The sequence below is a fragment of the Emydura macquarii genome, unplaced genomic scaffold (assembly GCF_026122565.2).
Source record: "Emydura macquarii macquarii isolate MOO-44397 ecotype Brisbane River unplaced genomic scaffold, CSIRO-AGI_Emac_v2 contig_973, whole genome shotgun sequence".
In the NCBI taxonomy this organism is placed as follows: Eukaryota; Metazoa; Chordata; order Testudines; family Chelidae; genus Emydura; species Emydura macquarii.
This window is the reverse complement of record NW_027131110.1, coordinates 157458-174317: the sequence shown is the minus strand read 5'-3', so window position 1 is coordinate 174317 and position 16860 is coordinate 157458.

Here is a 16860-nt window from a genome sequence, read left to right as displayed (position 1 = left end):
GTGTGAATTCATCGGTTCACTTCCTCTACTGCTGTGAATTCCTATTTAAACAGCGTGACGGGGAAATATTTCGTGTGTATAAATATATAATTCTCACAGCAAAATGATTGACCAATTATTACTATTTTATCATTCACAGTTGGTCAATAACATAGTAAAAAGCATCCTGCCTGGTTAATAACTGAGACTGGTTCATAGTTATATTCACGGTGTTTTAATATCACGTGTTGCAAAGGGCCACAGGAGTCACGAGTTTCAGTCTGAGTATCACTGGGCTAGACGGACCATTGGTTTGACCCAGTACGGCCGTTCTTACGTTTTTCTGACTCATGTCCTTTGGCTGCTTGCAGCTCCCATTACAAGCGGGATGGGCCTTCTGAACTGAGCGGGACTTGAGAGGCGAGTTCCCAGACTTCTCCAGACACCTCTTGGCGACTTGAGTTGCTTTGGAGAGGATCCTCTCTGGTCAGTACCTCGTAGCTCCACCAAACACTGCCAGCTTGACAGCCAAGAGCCTTGTCATCCAAGCAGGAGGTCAGTCTCTCTTAGCCTCGCAATATACCTTCCCACGCTGTGCGGCTTCCCATATGGGTATTAGGCTCATGTAGCTAAGCCAGAAAAACATTAGACACCTCTGGTAGAGAGAGACCCTTCTTGTTATGTTCTCAGCATGTGTACACACAGATGTCAGATAAAAACATAACATACTCCTGCTGGAAGCTTGGAACATAGCATGACTTTATATCTTAGAATCCAGAACCAGAGAGAGACAAAGCAGGCTGCCCCCTAAAGCAAAGATGCACAGCTCATCCCCCCCTTACTCTAGGCTGGCTCTGCAGAGTGGCTGCAGATTGCACACTTCCCTACAGAGTCCTCTAGCCTTCAAGTGGGACCAGGAAACAAAGCAATACAATACAATAGCTTGTAACTGTAACACAGTTTTCAATACACTTGTCACCTGCATGTCTGTGTTCCTGGACAGGGATGAATTTCTAGATCAGCGAATGTGTTTCTTCTTTGCTGGAGGACGTGGCAACCTTCCTCGTCCAGAGAAACTGGTTACTGGCTAGAAGAAGCACTGGAATGGATTACCTAGGGAGGGGGGTGGAATCTCCATCCTTAGAGGTTTTTAAGGTGCGGTTTGACAAAACCTTGGCTGGGATGATTTACTTGGGGTCGGTCCTGCTTTCAGCAGGGGTTGGACTAGATACCTCCTGGGGTTCCTTCCAACCCTCATCTGCTATGATTCTAAGATCCAATGACCATTGGATGGAAACCTGACACCACGGGCTACTGTATTTTTGTTCAATAAAACCAAAGCACCTTTCAGTTCTTGAACCCACCTTGGTGAGATACGAAACATCGCTTTGGTGACACCTTGATCACAGATGAGAATCTTGGCACCTAGCCCCAGCCACGTTGTTCAAAACCAGAGCGTTCCTGTTGGTTTGCTGAAGACAGGGCTGGGCAGTTTGCACGAGCATAGAGACATCCTGATGGTGCCTTCACTGGTGCACGCACCTCCAGCTGCCCTTCAAGGCATCCTCGTCCAGTTCTCATTGACTCTTCACGGCTACGCTAGAACAGAAATGGAGCCAGCCTTCCATGGGCCGGCATCTCCTGAAAAGGGTGGTCTTGGGGTGAAGCACTGGACTAGAACTCAGGAGGCCTGGATTCAATTCCTCATTCTGCCAGAGGGTTCCTATGTGACCTTGGACAAGTCAGTCGGCCCTGGAGCCGAAGGTATTTAGATGCCTAACCACCAGTGACCTCACTTCCCCACCTGTAAAATGGGGCTAATAAATCTCCCTGTGACCGTCTTTGTCTATTCCGAGCATCAAGTTTTCAAGGCGGAGGCTGACCCTTGCAATGTGTGCACCTCGTAGACCGGACCTCTGTATGCTACAATAAACCCGTATTGTTAAGGGAAATAATTCGCCATTTCCCTGACTTCACACGTCACTTGCCACTGAAAATGCCTTATTCCTCCGTAGCTTTTCCGAGACCGTATCAAGCGACGTATTTCCCACACTCCTCTCTCACTTTGTGCGTTTGCCGTGGCTTTTCCACTTGCAGCACGTCGTAGGAGAGCATCTCCCCCACCCAAGACACCTCCCCTGGGTGTGCAGGGTCACACGCCGCATTTAGGCTGGTTGCCTTCAATAAAGCTGTTAGCACCATAATTCCCACCAGGCTAGGCTACTGCTGCCTTCCTCTGGGTATCCGCTGCCTGGCCAGCCACCTCTCCAGCAACTGCTCCAGCATCCTGCACTGGAAGGGGCCGAGTGCAATTCCTGACCCAGATCTGGCCGATCAGCCGTACCGTTGTTCGACGCCTTCCTTCTGCGGCTCACCCGGAGGTTGCAATGCAACAGCCGCCCACGTCCGTGACGTGAAATAACAATGTGGCTACCTGCAGTGTATAGTGATGGTTTTGGCTCCTTCACACCGTGAGCATTTCCTCTGCAGAATTAGCCTCTTCTCACCAAACCGTACGTGTTCGTTTGCCAGGCTGCTGCCTGCTGTCCCAGTGTTCATAAGGAACGGCTGTTTCATAATGACACCAGACAGCACCTTTCAAAATGCTTCCCAAGGGGGAGTCAGTGTTCTCATTTTACTGGGGGGGGGGAAACTGAGGCACGAAGTGTCGAAGAGACGTGGCCTCGGTCACACAGCACGTCAGGAAAGACAGCGTGTGCCCCCTTTAAATAACCCTTCGGGGGCAAATTCTCAGCTGGCGTAAATTGGCGTCGCTTCACGGCCATCTGTGCCGATTGACCCCAGTGACGGCGCTGGCCTGCGCCACTACCAAGGGCCGGGAGGGTGGGGGGGATTCTCCATCGCTGGCCATTTTTAGATCGAGACTGGCTGGTTTCCTGCAAGGTCTGCGGCAGGAACCGTTGTGGGGCCATGCTCTGGCAGCACGACACAGGGCATCAATTCACTCAACAACTAGTCAGTTTCCAGTCTGAGTCCCTTGTTCTCATTTCTATTACCAGGGTGACCTCCCCGCCCCCCACACATCCCCTTGGGGCTGCGGGAGCGCGCGTGGTCATGGTGGGGTTAACTGAGTCTATGGGGCTGGAGCCATATTCCACCCTGTCCTACTTCCAGCGTGTTGTGCTGCCATTGACCAAAGCAGCCAGGCCTCGCTCTGCAAAGGTATTTAGGCGCTGGACTTCCATCGAAGCTCATTGAGGATCCGGGCCCTGGTTCCCCAGCTTGCAGGCCTGGCAGCAAAGGGTTAAGTTCGTTGTGCTGCGTGGTCCCTTTACAAGTGGTGCCCTCCGGCACGCGGGGACGTGCACACGCCCAGGAAATCACAATCCGTGCCCCACAGAATGTACAGCTCCGAGGAGCCGGGCATGAGCTGGGCACAGACGGAAGCCGATTCCAGGCGAAGGCTCACAGATCTCATTGTGGGATCGGGGGGGGGGGGGGAGCCTAAGCCACGAAGCAAGGGGTGCACGTGGGAACGGCAGGAGGTAGCAGAGAAGGGAGGCTGAGGGTAAGCGCAGTACATGTTTGTGGTGACCCCGTAATAATATGTAGCTCTTACACCGTGCTTTTCAACAGTAGCGCTCAAAGTGTCCTTGTCCCCATTTTAAAGGTGGGGAAACCGAGGCACAGAGCTTTGCCCAAGCTCACCCAGCGGGCCGGAGGCTGAGCTAGGCGCAGAACCCAGCTCTCCTGGGTCCCAGTTCACTGCTCGATCCACCAGGCTCCACAGCTGCCCTGCTTTGCATTGCTTATCGGCCCAGCTTCAGAGCCCTGAATCATCTACTCCCTTAAAAATGAACACACATTAGCCACCCCCCTGCCGCTCCCTAGCCCAGGTCCGCGCCTGCCCCTGGGTCCCCACGGCCAATTTGTCTGGCCTCACAAGTGCATCGGGCTGTGTTTGTCCCTTTCCCCTGTTGCTGTGCGAAAGACGGTCAGAGACCCACCTACCCACGGGACTGCCACGAAGTGCCGCTGCATGCACGGACTAAAAAAACTGGACCGAAAAAATATGCACCTCCCCCCTCCTTTCCAGCCTCTGTCCCCTGGAGCCCTGGGAATCCCGGGCGGTGCCTGGCGCGCTGGCTGGTGACAAACCTTTCGGAGAGGAGGGGGGATGGCTGATGTTGCTGGGAGCCGTTTAAAAACCGTGCTGTGAGAGGAGGACATGACGAGGCCAGGGCAGCGTTCGGGCCGAGCTGGGAGAAAGCTGGGCGCTGACAGAGCAGAGCGCGAGGGAGGCTGTGCGGGGTGGCCTGGGCTCAGCAGATCAGGCCCTTGCGTCAGCCGTGGGCACGGAGAAGCAGCTGATTCTTGCTAGACTGAGGGAGGGGGGGTGGGGGTCTGGTTCTCCGTTACGCCAAGGCCCGTTTAGAGTACGGGCTCCGCAGAAGGAGCCTTCAAACGGCTCCCGATGATACCCCGTCCGCAGGGGGCTTCCCCAGCCCAGCTCTGTGCTGGCCGGGCAGCCAGCCGCCTGGGTAAGGCTCAGGAGCTGGGGCGAGAGTACGTTGCACTGCGGCTGTTCTCTGCTTCTCCAGGCCCGGGAGCCAGAGCCGCGCTGAGGAAGGCACCGTTATCCTGGTCCTGCGGGCCTGCCACAGAGACCTCCCGCCCACGAGGCGCCCTCCTGTCTCCAGGCCGGCAGGGCACAGGCTCCGCGCTCTCCCAGCCAGGAAAGGACTGGCTCTGCCGCTTCGCTCCGCCTGGGCCCAGCAGCGTCTGCTGCAGTTGAGGGGCTGTGCGGGGTCCTGCCCGGCCCTGAGGTCAGGGAGCCCAGGTGGAGAGAGCTGGGGCGGGGGGATTCTCCTTGGACAATCTCACCTGGGCTGATTGCAGATGGTGCCTGAAACCTGCTCTCCCTCTGTGCCCAGCCTGCGATACATATTTTAATGCCATGGGCTGGACCATCACAGCAGCTGCGACTATGTCTAGGGCTTTCGTCGCCAGCACTAGCGAGTGGCACCCGCCAGCTCTCTGTTCCCGCCCTGCCGCCACAGCGCAGCGGCTCGGGGACCTGCTGTCCCCCGGCTTGCAGCTGCTCAGTCACCTTTTGCATCATGCAGGGCCGGCGGCTGCTGATCCAGGCTCTCCATCCCGGCTTGGATTTCTCTCCACGCTATTCCCCAGAGCGCGGGGGGCCTGCCTTTTCCTCCAGCTGGTGCCGGTTCTATTGCACTGCAGTGCTTTTTACCCTGGCTGTCTGGCAGCAGCGGGGTGAACTTGCTCCGTGGCGCCTGCCCTGCCGCAGCAGAGGGGAAAAAATCGCCCGAGGAAGACTGTGGAGGAAGAATTTCCTCTGGGTGGAGGAGGGGCAGCCTTTGTGCCCAGCGGCCCCTGGGGCTTCTCTCTCTCCTTTACAAAGAAAGGTCCATTCTCTGGCCAAGTGAAACGGACGGAAAATTAGGCTTAAAGGGGCAGTGTCGGGTTAAAACGAACGTATTTTACAAACCTGCGGCGCTGCCCGCGGGCTAGTCCCATGTCAAGGAGCCGAGGGATCGGATTTGATGGCCACTGGTTTTGCTGCAGCATAACTCCGAGCGTCAGCCGGTTTGGGGTGCAGGGGAAGAGACTTGTCCGTTTCACTTTTCCAAGGGGTTTTATCTCACTGCCCTGTCTAGTCTGTTTCACTTGCCAGTTCAGCCCCATTCATGGGCCGGAGGTGCAGTCTTTGAGCTACAGAAGATGCAGGGGAATGTCATTCTTTGAGCCGCTTCCGCTGATGTCAGCGGGACACCGGCAGGCCTGGGCTATGGGGCCTGATCCTGTGAAGTACTGACAGCCCAAAACTCCACCAAAGGCGATCCCACCACTTCCCTTGGCAGTTGGGCCATTGCCAAACTGGTCTGGGCGTTATTACAGGGCTCTGTATCTTGGGAAATCCCATGGAGACACCCCTCTCCTGCCTTTCTCCCTGGTAGCTTTGTGCACGCAGAGCTCCTTTGGGATGATGTATTTATGTTGACCTTAACAACAGCCGTTTTCCTCTGCCATTCGTAATTGCCATACCAATGGCAGCGAGTTTACAAAGTGCCCATTGTACAGATGGGGAGACTAAGGCTCAGTACATTGTTTTGCGCACGCTGCCCTCTGGTGGCGAGAGCTGGTCCGTCTGTGGCGGCATGAGAGCAGGCAGAACATCTTCCAGACCTGCTGATGTTGTCACCTTATTCTAAATATCACGGGGGAAAAAGAAGTTGCTGACCCTGAAGAACTGGAGGGAGCAAAATCGCCAAGCCAGTTCACTACTCTCAAACACGGATGTCGCTGTCGGCTCGGTCGTCGACCGTGGCCAGGTGGTGGATGCGTTCCTGTCTGGAGCTCATGTGGCTGCTCCAAAGCCACTGGGCGAGGTTCAAGGCTGTTTGCAAGGAGGATCTGAAAACTTTCACCCTCGGCACAGCAAGCTGGGAAGAGGCCGCTGGCAACGGGCCGCGAGGGGGGGCTGGGCTGGGCTGCACCAGGCTGAAGACAGCTGTCATCTAACGATGCGCCCCCAAGGCGAAACTCGCCTCTGAGCCTGCGAGCCAGGTTAGAACACGCACAAGGCGCCCAGGGTCCCATCATTTAGGAGCCACTTGCTGAGGTGGGAGTCCATGAGGCCCTGGCTAGTAACTGTGTTAGAGTGGTGCCCACGGGCCTCAAATGAGAGAGGGGCCCGATGGTGCAAGGTGCTGCACATTCTCCTAGTCTAAACGGACAAGCCAGACAAGGGAAGTAGAATCCCTGTTTTACAGAGGGGCAGCTGAAGCCCAGAGAGAGTAAGAGCTTGTCTACACGGCGCCGGAGCGATGTACATGGCCTGCGTGGACCCTCCTGGCGTGCACTGAAAGCCACTAGTTCCAAACAGTTCTGCATTAACATGCGCTCGGGAACCTCCAGTGACCGCCAGCAGGATCCACAGGGGCCCGTTAGCGCAACCGGCTAGCACGCCCTAGAATTCACCAACCCCCCCGTGCTGTGAACCAAAGCACCACATGGACCAGACCGAAGGCCCAGATCCCCCAAGCTACTCAGGACTTGCTCGAGGCCCCGGGGAGTTGGGATTTGAACCCAGCTCTCCGGAGTGCCCGGCTCTCTAGCACCCACAATAATCACACTTTTGCTTAGCACTTGCCACCAGGAACTCGCCGAATGCTTTCCGGAGGAGGATGGGGCAGCATCATCACCCCCATTTTACAGATGGGAAAACAAGACCAGTGCAGTTGTGCAGTTAATGAACCCTTCGAACAGGGGCGTATTTTGGGGGCACCAACGTGGCCGCATAGTCTGACGTTCCGGCTCACGTTGTTTCTCATAATCTCTACCCTGCGGCCCATGCCACGCCGGGTGCGTCTCATTTCACCTCCACGCATGAGGAGAGCGTGTTCCTTCCCCTTCCAGAGCTTCCCTCCACAGCTTGTTACCCTCTCACTTTTCTCCTCTCCACAATGCATCCGGTTTGCGTCTGGCGCCGCAGGTTCAGATCCTCCCCTCAGCCCGTCCTCCTGGTGAGGATGATCCTGGGGAGCATCCTTCGAACGCTGAAATCCACGTGGCTTGGGGGGGGATGAGCATTCTTCAAACTGACCCTGAAAACCCTTGGTCCTGTACAGACTCTGCTCAGACTTTAAAGCCTCCATCACAGCGTGCGGGAAGAAAAACCGCTGGCTCTGGTATAGCTGACCAGACTTTCTGCCTTTGTGCTCTTGAGTTACATCGTCGAGGCCGCTGCATTTGACTGGTGATATATAGATACACACACACACACACACGCCAGTGCGTCGTTTGTAATGAAAAAAGTGCCAGGACTCAAGCAAGTTTTTTTACTTTCGTAACTGACACAGCGAGCCCAGAGGTGCCAGGCTACGAACTGCCAAGACTAGAGGTGGAAGGGCTCAGCCCTGGCATGCCCCGGTGCAAAATAAACACGGATACACACACACACACACATGCAGTTCATTGCACAGATGGGCTCCGACAGGAACCGAGGCCCCGAGGCCCTGTGTGGCGTGACTCCGTAGATCTGAACCCGGCGTCGGTGCTGGGTCAGGCGGAGAGCTCAGCTGCTGGATCCTGTTTGCCGCCACCCCGGCTCCTCAGCCCTTTGATCGCTGGGGTCTAGACAGTTCCCATGCCCAGAAAATTAATATGTGGCAATACAGCTCCCCGCCGAGCCTGGCATCTCTTGGGTTGAGTAGTGCAGTGAGTGGAATGTGGGATTTGTAATGATCAAGCCAAGGTGGGCTCCCTGTGTGCTTAGACATGGGTTGGGGGCACGGCGGGGGCTGCGTTATGGGGGCAGGAGAAGCCAGAAGCCCAGAGCGGCATTTTCCGCCCTCTATGGCAGCACAAGCCCGGCTCCTTATTTATAGATCGCGCCCCCCCCCCCCGCTGGTGCGCTTGAGCGTTCTCAGGCTGCTGGCGCTCTCACCACCTTGCCCAGGACTGGAGGCTGCCCCCTCTCCACCACAGCGAGTCCCTGATCCCCAGAGCAATTGCACAGCTCCTGCGGGCTCCAGAGATAGCCAGGGGTGGACCCTGCAAGTTCTGCCGGGCAATGCAGAGCACCAGCTCTGCACCTGGGTGGGAGCGCGCAGCCTTTCAGTGCTGGGCCGCCGGTTCAAATCTACCTGCATCCCTCTCGGTCCTGGAGATGGCAAACAGGGGTCAGGAAGGGGCTCTGGGTATGGAAAAGGTTGAGAACTGCTGCTCTAGTTCGGGCAACCTTGCCCATCACCTTGGCATCTGAGGCACCATGGTGGGGCTGGCGTCCTACGGGGCGTTCCCCAGCAGCAGACACGCATTCAGACGGCGTTTGCTCGGTGCCCGTTGCTTTACCGACCCTGGAATCTCTTCCCCCAAACACGGGAACGAGCAGGCCCGTGGGTACGTGACTTGCTGCCCTCTAGTGGAAGGATTCAGAATGGCTCCGCTGTGTGTCCAAGGCCCTGCACTGCTAGCAGGGATCCTCCTTCGGGTCTAGGGGCTGGGCCCTTTGCTTTGGGAGCACAAGGCCAGGAGTTCGACCCCCCCTTAGTGCCGCTCCGAAGTCCTACCTGGGCCTGAACTGCAGAGGCGCCTGGCAAGACCTGCCCGTGGGGCGGTGCAGTTTGGCAGCCTGACCCAGGTCTGAAGCCTTCACACTGCAGCTGGGGGGTGGGCGTGGACTACAAGCCTGTCTCTTCCCAGTGTCAGCCCAGCCGGTAACCATAGAAACATACCTTCCCCTCTCCCCCTGCGTCTCCATGGCGACGGCAAATAAAATCAGGCCTCCAACTGGCCAATTACATTGCAGGGGGGGTGGGAAATGGAAAATCTTTATGAATTTGCCCCTCCCCCCCCCAAGCCCTTCCCCTCCATCCAAAGGGGCTCTGGGGTGGGGGGTCCAAACCATGTGGCTGGCAGCAGGGGACACACACACACACGTATCTATCAGGCGTGTCCTCTGAAGCCCCTAGGAGGCTCTTGCACCAGCCGGGGTTTCCCTGCCACTCAGGGGTGCCTGTCAACTGCTCCCGCTTGGCCGGGGACAGGCCTCTGCCTCCGGGACCCCTCAGCTCCCCCCGGCCCAAAACTCAGCAGAGGGGATGCACAAGGGCCGGATTTCTCCTCTGCAGCGTGCAAAGGAAAGACCCCCCCCGCCCGCTGTCCAGCTTGCGAGCTCTGCCTGGGCCGTGCGAGGAGGTCACCCCTGCTCCAGCCGCGTGGGATTGGGTCCTGCCCCACTGCGGCTCCCTACGGCTGGCGAGGCCCTTGGGATCCCTGGCTACGGCCTGGCTCTTGGGCGTCTCAGGTGGCAGTGGTGTCGAGTGGACCGAGGACAGGACTGGGAGCCAGGAGGTCCTGGAGTCGAATGGCAGCTTTGCGAGCAAGCCCCGGGGGGGGGGGGGGTCATGGCAGGTCACCTCACTGCTCAGTGACTTGGGGTCCTGTGTGTGCTGGGGATCCTGACCCAGACGGTGTCATGGGGGAGCCGTCATCCGGTCAAGCCCACTGAAAGAGGCAAGCACTAGATAACATAGCGGGTGCACTTTTTGTTGCTTATGGAGGCCAAGCCAACCCCCCACATCCCAACAGGGCCCCTCACCCCCCCCATCACTGGCCAGTTCCCCACCAACCTGTCCCCTTGCCCCCCTCACTCCAGCCAGACACCCTCAGATGGGCCACTCGCCCCCAGCTCCAGCCATTCCCCCTCCCCAGCTGGGCCCCTGTTCCCCCCAACTCCAGCTGTTCCCGGCCAGCCAGGCCCCTGCCCCCCAAACTCCTGTGAGCCTCTCTCCAGCTGGGCCCCTGGGTCCCCAGTTCCAGCCAGCAGCCTGCTCCCAGCTGGGCCCCTGGGTCCCAACTCCAGCCAGCCCACCCCTAACTGGGCACCTGGCCCCCCCCAACTCCAGCCAGCCCACCCCTAGCCAGGCCCCCGGCCCCCCGACTCCAGCCAGCCCGCCGCTAACCGGGCCCCTGGCCCTCCAACTCCAGCCCGCCCACCACGCTTGGCCTCCTGCTGCACTGAAAAAGTTGGAGGATGCCACAGAGCTCAGCCTCCATGAGCACCGAGGTGGGTCGCTGCGCATAGGAAGCAGCAGGGGCACCAGAGAACTCCCTCCGCCTGCAGCACCCAATGGGTGCCCCAGGGCCTGATCTCAGTGGCAATGGGGCTTTTCTGGTCTCTCCCAGATCCATAGGATTGGTCCCACTGAGACAGACAGAGCAACGCCCTCGAGCTGGGTGCAAGGCCTCGCTTTGCCCAGCCAACAGCAACAGCGACAGCCTGCTCTGCTGTGCCTCTCCTGCCCCAGAGACCTCCCAGTGCTGGACAAAGATGAGCATGCACCACTGTCCCCAGATTGCAGATGGGGAAACCAAGGCACAGGGTGGAGGCAGAGCTCGAGGGCCACATGAGGCTCTTGGTGGGGGTGGGGGGGAAAACAAACAATGCTATAAACCCAGTCATCTGGGAGATAAGTGAGGGAGAGTGGTGGCCACGGCTCTGAGACAGACGGACTGCAGCCCTGAGCTGGGGAAGGGGGTTGTGTGAGACTCCTCACTTGCTTCAGTAACAGCCTGCTGCAGTGAGTTCCACAGCTTAACACAGGGAGCTGAAGCCCTTTCCGCGACACAGGATTAATTTAGCCGCATGCCCTCTTACTCCGGTACAGTGAAATAATCAACAGGCCTTTGCTGCACCAGAATTTGTATACACCCGGCCAGCACCTCGGCTGGCGAATATCAGCAGTGCGATCTGGGGCGAGTCCGTTTCCTTACGTTCCTCGTGCGTAGCCATGATGGCCAGCACGGTCACACCCGCTGCCTTGTGCCAGCGTCACGGCCCTGTTCTCTTGCGGCCCCTGTAACACAGCAGCCGTCTCAGTGTCGTTCCCTCGCCCATGCTCAGTGCGGCCCTTTCACCCTTTTCACGGCTGCCTGCAGACCGGGCGGCTTCACTGGGCCACCCACAACGATTCCTGGTCCTGGGATCGTAGTTGATCACGGCTTCCTTCCAGAGGGCCCTTACTATGCACACGCTGACAACGGATTGCACGTGCTGCCATGCTGGTGAATTTCCTATGCTGGCCAGATCTTCTGCAGCTTCCTTACCCCTGTCATCCCCCCTAACCCGTCACCGTTGAGGCTGGCCATCCCCATCCAGCTTGCTAACGACGGCACTGAAGGCTAGTCCTGGTCCCGATCCCTCAGGCATCTGGATGTTGGCCTCTCTGCCTGCAAAGAGCGGCTGTTTGTTCCTCTCTGCCTCCCATCCCACAAGCCAGGCTGAACCCACTGCAGGCCCCTTTGCCCCATGGCTATTACGGGGGTCGGCTGCGGGACGTGGCTACTGGAAAATGACCTCCTTGCGGAGAGCAGCTCGGTGGGTGCACTCAGTCCCATCTGCCGAGTGCAGGACAGAGACACATTGTGGGTCTCCTGGGGGGTGTCTCTGCCATAGCTTTCGGGATCGTGGCAGGTGCACCATGGCTGTGGCGCACCCCACTGGCTCTCAGGGCTCTAGCATGAGCCCAGTACGCACTCCTCAACTCCCGTCAGCGCTGTGCTCTTCCTCCCACGGTGACCCAGACACCTGGCTCTCGTGGCTTCCTGCTGGCTACCTCCTGCCCTGCTGCCCCTTTCCCTGCTCAGCTGATTTGTCTCAGCCACTAGCCCTGCAGGGCCACCCAGCGAGGGGAGTGGGGGAGGGTGGGGGACAGGTTGTGTTCTGGCTCAGGCATCATCAACAGCGTGGTAGAGTGAACATAAGACCGGCCATTCTGGGTCAGACCAAGGGTCCGTCTAGCCCAGCGTCCTGGCTTCAGACAGTGGCCAGTGGCAGGTGCTTCAGAGGGAATGAACAGGACAGGGCACTTATTGAAGTGGTCTATGTCCTGCCATCCAGGCCCAGCTTCTGGCAGCAAGAGGGAAGTCTAGGTGCAGGGCTGAGTCACCCCCTCGCACTGAAAACAATGGGCAAAGTCCCGCGACAATGGGGCTGAACAGGTGGGACTGGGGAAGGAATTGATACTGGGGAATTTTTATTGCCAGGCTGAGCCCTGCTGGAGCCCCCGGATGTGCCCGACCACAAACACGGAAGCCCCCAGCGTGGCTCCTTTTCGGAGCAGGATAGTGTTTGAACCGCCTCTTGGGAAGGGCTGCATCCCAAGCCTGGAATAAACGGTAGCCACGCACTCTCCTTTGTGCACTTTTTAGTGCCAGATGAGCTGGAAAGGAAGAGAAGCCGGTCTGGGCCCTTCGCAGCATCTTTAGGATCCAGAAAGGTGGCACGAAAAGGTTGTTTTTTCATTTCATGTCTCCGTCCCTCCCTCTTTCAGACACACTTCATGCTGGGAATGAACAGCCACTCCTAGCAGGGCTTTCATTTGACAAACTGCAGGCCCGGCTGCTCCAGACACGAGCGGGAGACTCAGTTGCAATGAATATAAAGAGGGCAACTTTACCATGTAAGTGGACCCACGGACCCTGGCAGGCTGACACCTCTGTGCAAGCGTTGGCCAGCAGCACAGATGATGCATCTATTTTACACCGTCGTGTCTAGCTCAGGATTGCAGCCCCCTGGCTCTTACTCCCGCACTGCCATTGGGGCTGGCTGTCGCATCGGCCACTTTGTAAGCGTAGCGGCTTGTGCCCACGCTGGAACTGCCATAAACTGGGCGCTCGTGTCCAGCTCTACACCTGCTTCTGTGGGGTTAAGCTGGCTGGACCCGTTGGCTCTTTTAAACCGCGTCTCTTAACAGGGCCTCTGCGGTGCCGGATCGGGGACAAACAGCTGCAGGGCGGGGTTGCCTCCACGCCATACCTGCAGCACCCAGCCCAGTGGCTGGTGTCGCTGAGTAGCACAGTCTGTTGGAACTGCCTCGCTGACTCTTAGCTGAAGCAATCAGGCCATTTCTCTTTGCAACAGGCTCTTGTGAGAAAGGGCCCCGAAGCAAGATGGGGCCGGGGCCTGGAAGTGGGCACAGAGTGGAATGGGATGATGGCGGGAGGTGGGAGGGAGCCGTGGACAACGATCTTTAGCACTCATCTGTCTGACAGAACAACAGACCACGCCCGGCGGAATGGGGTGACTGGCTCCGCTGTGGCTCCTGACCGAGGGGGCAAAGGTGCTGGCGCGTTGCAGGTGTATGGGGAGGTGCATTGATGAAGCAGAGGAAGGTTGGTGCCCTCTGCTGTATCATGGCCTTTTCTTGGCCCGTTGTTCCCTGCCGACGCGGCGGTGTTTGGGGTGGGAGGGAGGCAAAAGGTTCAGAGGCATGGCTTGTTTTAATTTTAATTTGTTTTAATTTCTTGTGGGATTTAAGCAGAAATCCAGGGACAGATTGCTGCTGGGCAGAGGGGTCACAACAAGTTCTGGGCCGAATCTAACCGGACCAAGGCCCCTTGAATTGGTCTCTTCGGGTGTCAATTCACCCTGCGCTCAACAGGCTGGCCTGAAGCCCGTACCCACTGAGACCTAGCACAGGGAATTGGGTGGCCCGTCTGGTTTGCATTCCTAGGTAGATGCCTTGTCAGGGTTCACCCCTTCCTGAGCTGTAGCTGGGCCTGGATCTCTGTGTTTAAACACTCGCTCAGTCTCACATCGCTCGTCTCTTCCCTTCAGCGTTCTTAAATGAGGTCACCCCTCCGCTAGCCAGCCAGCCAGGCTGGAGCAGCGCTGCAGATCCCAGCATCCCTGAGTCACGCCAGCTCCTTTGCCTGCTGTGACTAGCTCCTCCCTGCAGCTTTTCCATCTCTCAGCTCAATCCCCCAGCGCCTACTTGCTGCCCTGAACAAGAGGGCCCGCTGCTCCCCCGATTCACCCATTAGTTATCAGGGTGCTCTGGGAGGCTCAGCACTTTCCTTCGGGAACACAATGCTGGGGGTGGGTGGGTGTGCTTGGGCCGAGTGCATCAGCTTCGCGCTGGCCTTTGGGTGACAGGCCGACATTTTAATGTCTCTCCGTGAGCCCACTTCACACCCTCAGGGTACATCTCAATGGCCTCGTGGCTTGGGGCATTTTGGAGAAAGCCCCGACGAGTACGATGGCTGGCCCATAAGTTTCCTCACTTCCAAAGCCCTGAGACTTCCACAACTCATGTGTGATTCATCCCGCAGCCTAGTTTACAGCGTCACTGCCTCTGTTCGGCAGTGTTTGGACCACGCTTGCACATCCGCACCTAGCGTCTGTTCACTGCATGCTGGGAAAATCTCCGGTGGATGGAGCATGTGGCTGAGCGCTGCACATCTGGCAGCAGAGAGCTGGAAGATCGGAGGCCCGGCCAGGCGGTATACAGGCATTGTCAGGGGGTCTCCATCCACTGCAAATTACAAGGGGTTGGACCGGTTACAGGGAGACGCCCCCATGGCAGCCTGGCCCAGTGGCAGGCGTGGAGCATGGCCAGCTGCTGGGGTTACTAGCAGCACCTCTGTGATCGGACACAAAGGACGTTTAGAGCCATCCATGCCACTAACTGGCTCCCAGCTCAGGGTAGTAGGGGTGGGTATCTAGGCAGGATCCGAGGCTGACACGCTCAGCCAGAACCAGGGCTGAGAACGACCTATTAGCTCATCCAAGTCCAGCCAGCACCATGAAGAGAGGACAGCTCCCTCTTGGCGCAGGTGATCGGCACACATTGGAAATGTTTCCAACCCAGGGCGTCCGCTGGAGTCCGGGCTCCCTGCAAACTCTCCCAGGCCATTGCAGTCCGGTAGGCCGGGCTCCTGCCACGGCACCGACAGCTCACCGGGGACGTTCCCATTGCGGGCTGGCAGCGGAGCAGTGGCACGGAGCTGTGCATTCAGCGCCGAGGCCCCTTCGCTAGTGCATCGGGGGTGTGTGTGGGGGGGAGGTTATTGTGCTTTGGGTCTGCAGGAGTAAACACACACTCGGCGCTGATCCAACCTGGGAAGCAGCGCCAAGGCCGATGCTAGAGGGTTCTGGATCTGAAGGGCGGGGGGGGGGCCCGCTTGAGATGTGCTGACATGCAGGCTGCTGGGAAGTGACAGCCCCAGGCCGTGATGCTCAGCTGCCCATGAACCACAGTAGCTTATATAAGCCCTCACACTGCGCGGGAGGCTGGCTTGGCGAGTGCCAGCTGGGGATTCAAAACAGCCCTAAAGACAGGCTCGGCAGCACCCCCTGGCTGCTGCTCCCTGCCTCCTCCCCTAAAGAAGTGTAACTCCATTTCTTCCGAAATCGCACCCAAGCCCACCGGCTCCCTGGTGCATTTTCAGATCCAGTTCCAATTTATTACTACACCCGTCTTGGAGGCACCTGGGAGCCCAAAATCTGGCCAGGTCACTGGGGGCCACAGTCAGTGGAGTACTGAAGGAGAAGCGGGGGAGGGGGGGGGAGGGAGGAAATGCTCCCGGGCACCAGCCTGGAGAGGGGTGCCAGCCAGGCTCTTGGAGGAAGAGTTGCCCCACCCCGTTGCACACAGCCAGCACATCCTCCCAGCTCCTCTGCCCCTGCACTGGGTGCAAGGTGGGAGCCTTGGGGACCAGAACCCGTTACAGCCCCCCCCGTGCTCCCACAGCAGGGGGAGAGCAGGAAACAGACCCATAGACACCCCCTCACCCCTGCCAGGGTGCTGCCAACACTGGTGGGGGAGAGTGGGACACGGGCCTGCGCCCCCCCCCCCCCGCCATGGGGCACTGCTGCTGATGGGGTGGGAGGGGGACGGCAATATAAGTATGGCCCCCGTGTCAGAGACTCACGGTACCCCACTGGCCCCAGTTCTAGCCTGCTGGAAAGTGCCATGGGAGCGTCAATGACCACCTGCCCTTGGTTTTTCACTTTACCCGCAAAGTAGAATCGGCTTCTGGGTTCAACTCAGAGGGATGAACACCCCGTGTGCTGGGCCACTACCTGAAACAGGCAAGGCTCCTCCGCCGAGGGCTGATCTCTCAGGCCCTGCTCCGCGCATGACATCTGCCAGCCCAAGACACACATGCCTGCACGTGTATCAAATCTTCGCTGATTCTTCTGAGACACACGGGTTCAGGGAAAGCTACTGAGCTAGACTGCTGAAAAGGCAGCCTCCCTCGCCTTGGGGGAGCGGGTTGTGCTGAGCTCACCCCATTAACGGCAGAGGACTCCCCTCCCCTCTGTAGTGCTTGGAGCCTGTGGTAAGCAGAGACCTTGTCAGAGCTGTTTTAAGAAGACCCCAGCTGGCCTGATACCAGTCATGGCAGAAATGAGCTTCCAATGAAGTAAATTACTACAGGGAAGCCCTCCCTGCTCAGTTGAGGATCTTCACGGGGAACAGGGCCTTCCTCTGCTAGAGAGCAGAAGGAAGAGAGCACTGGTCAGTAACTCGAGCAGCTCACGGGGCTAGGACTCCTGGGTTCTAATCCTAGCCCCTGCCATGCCACGCTGTGTGACCCGTGAGA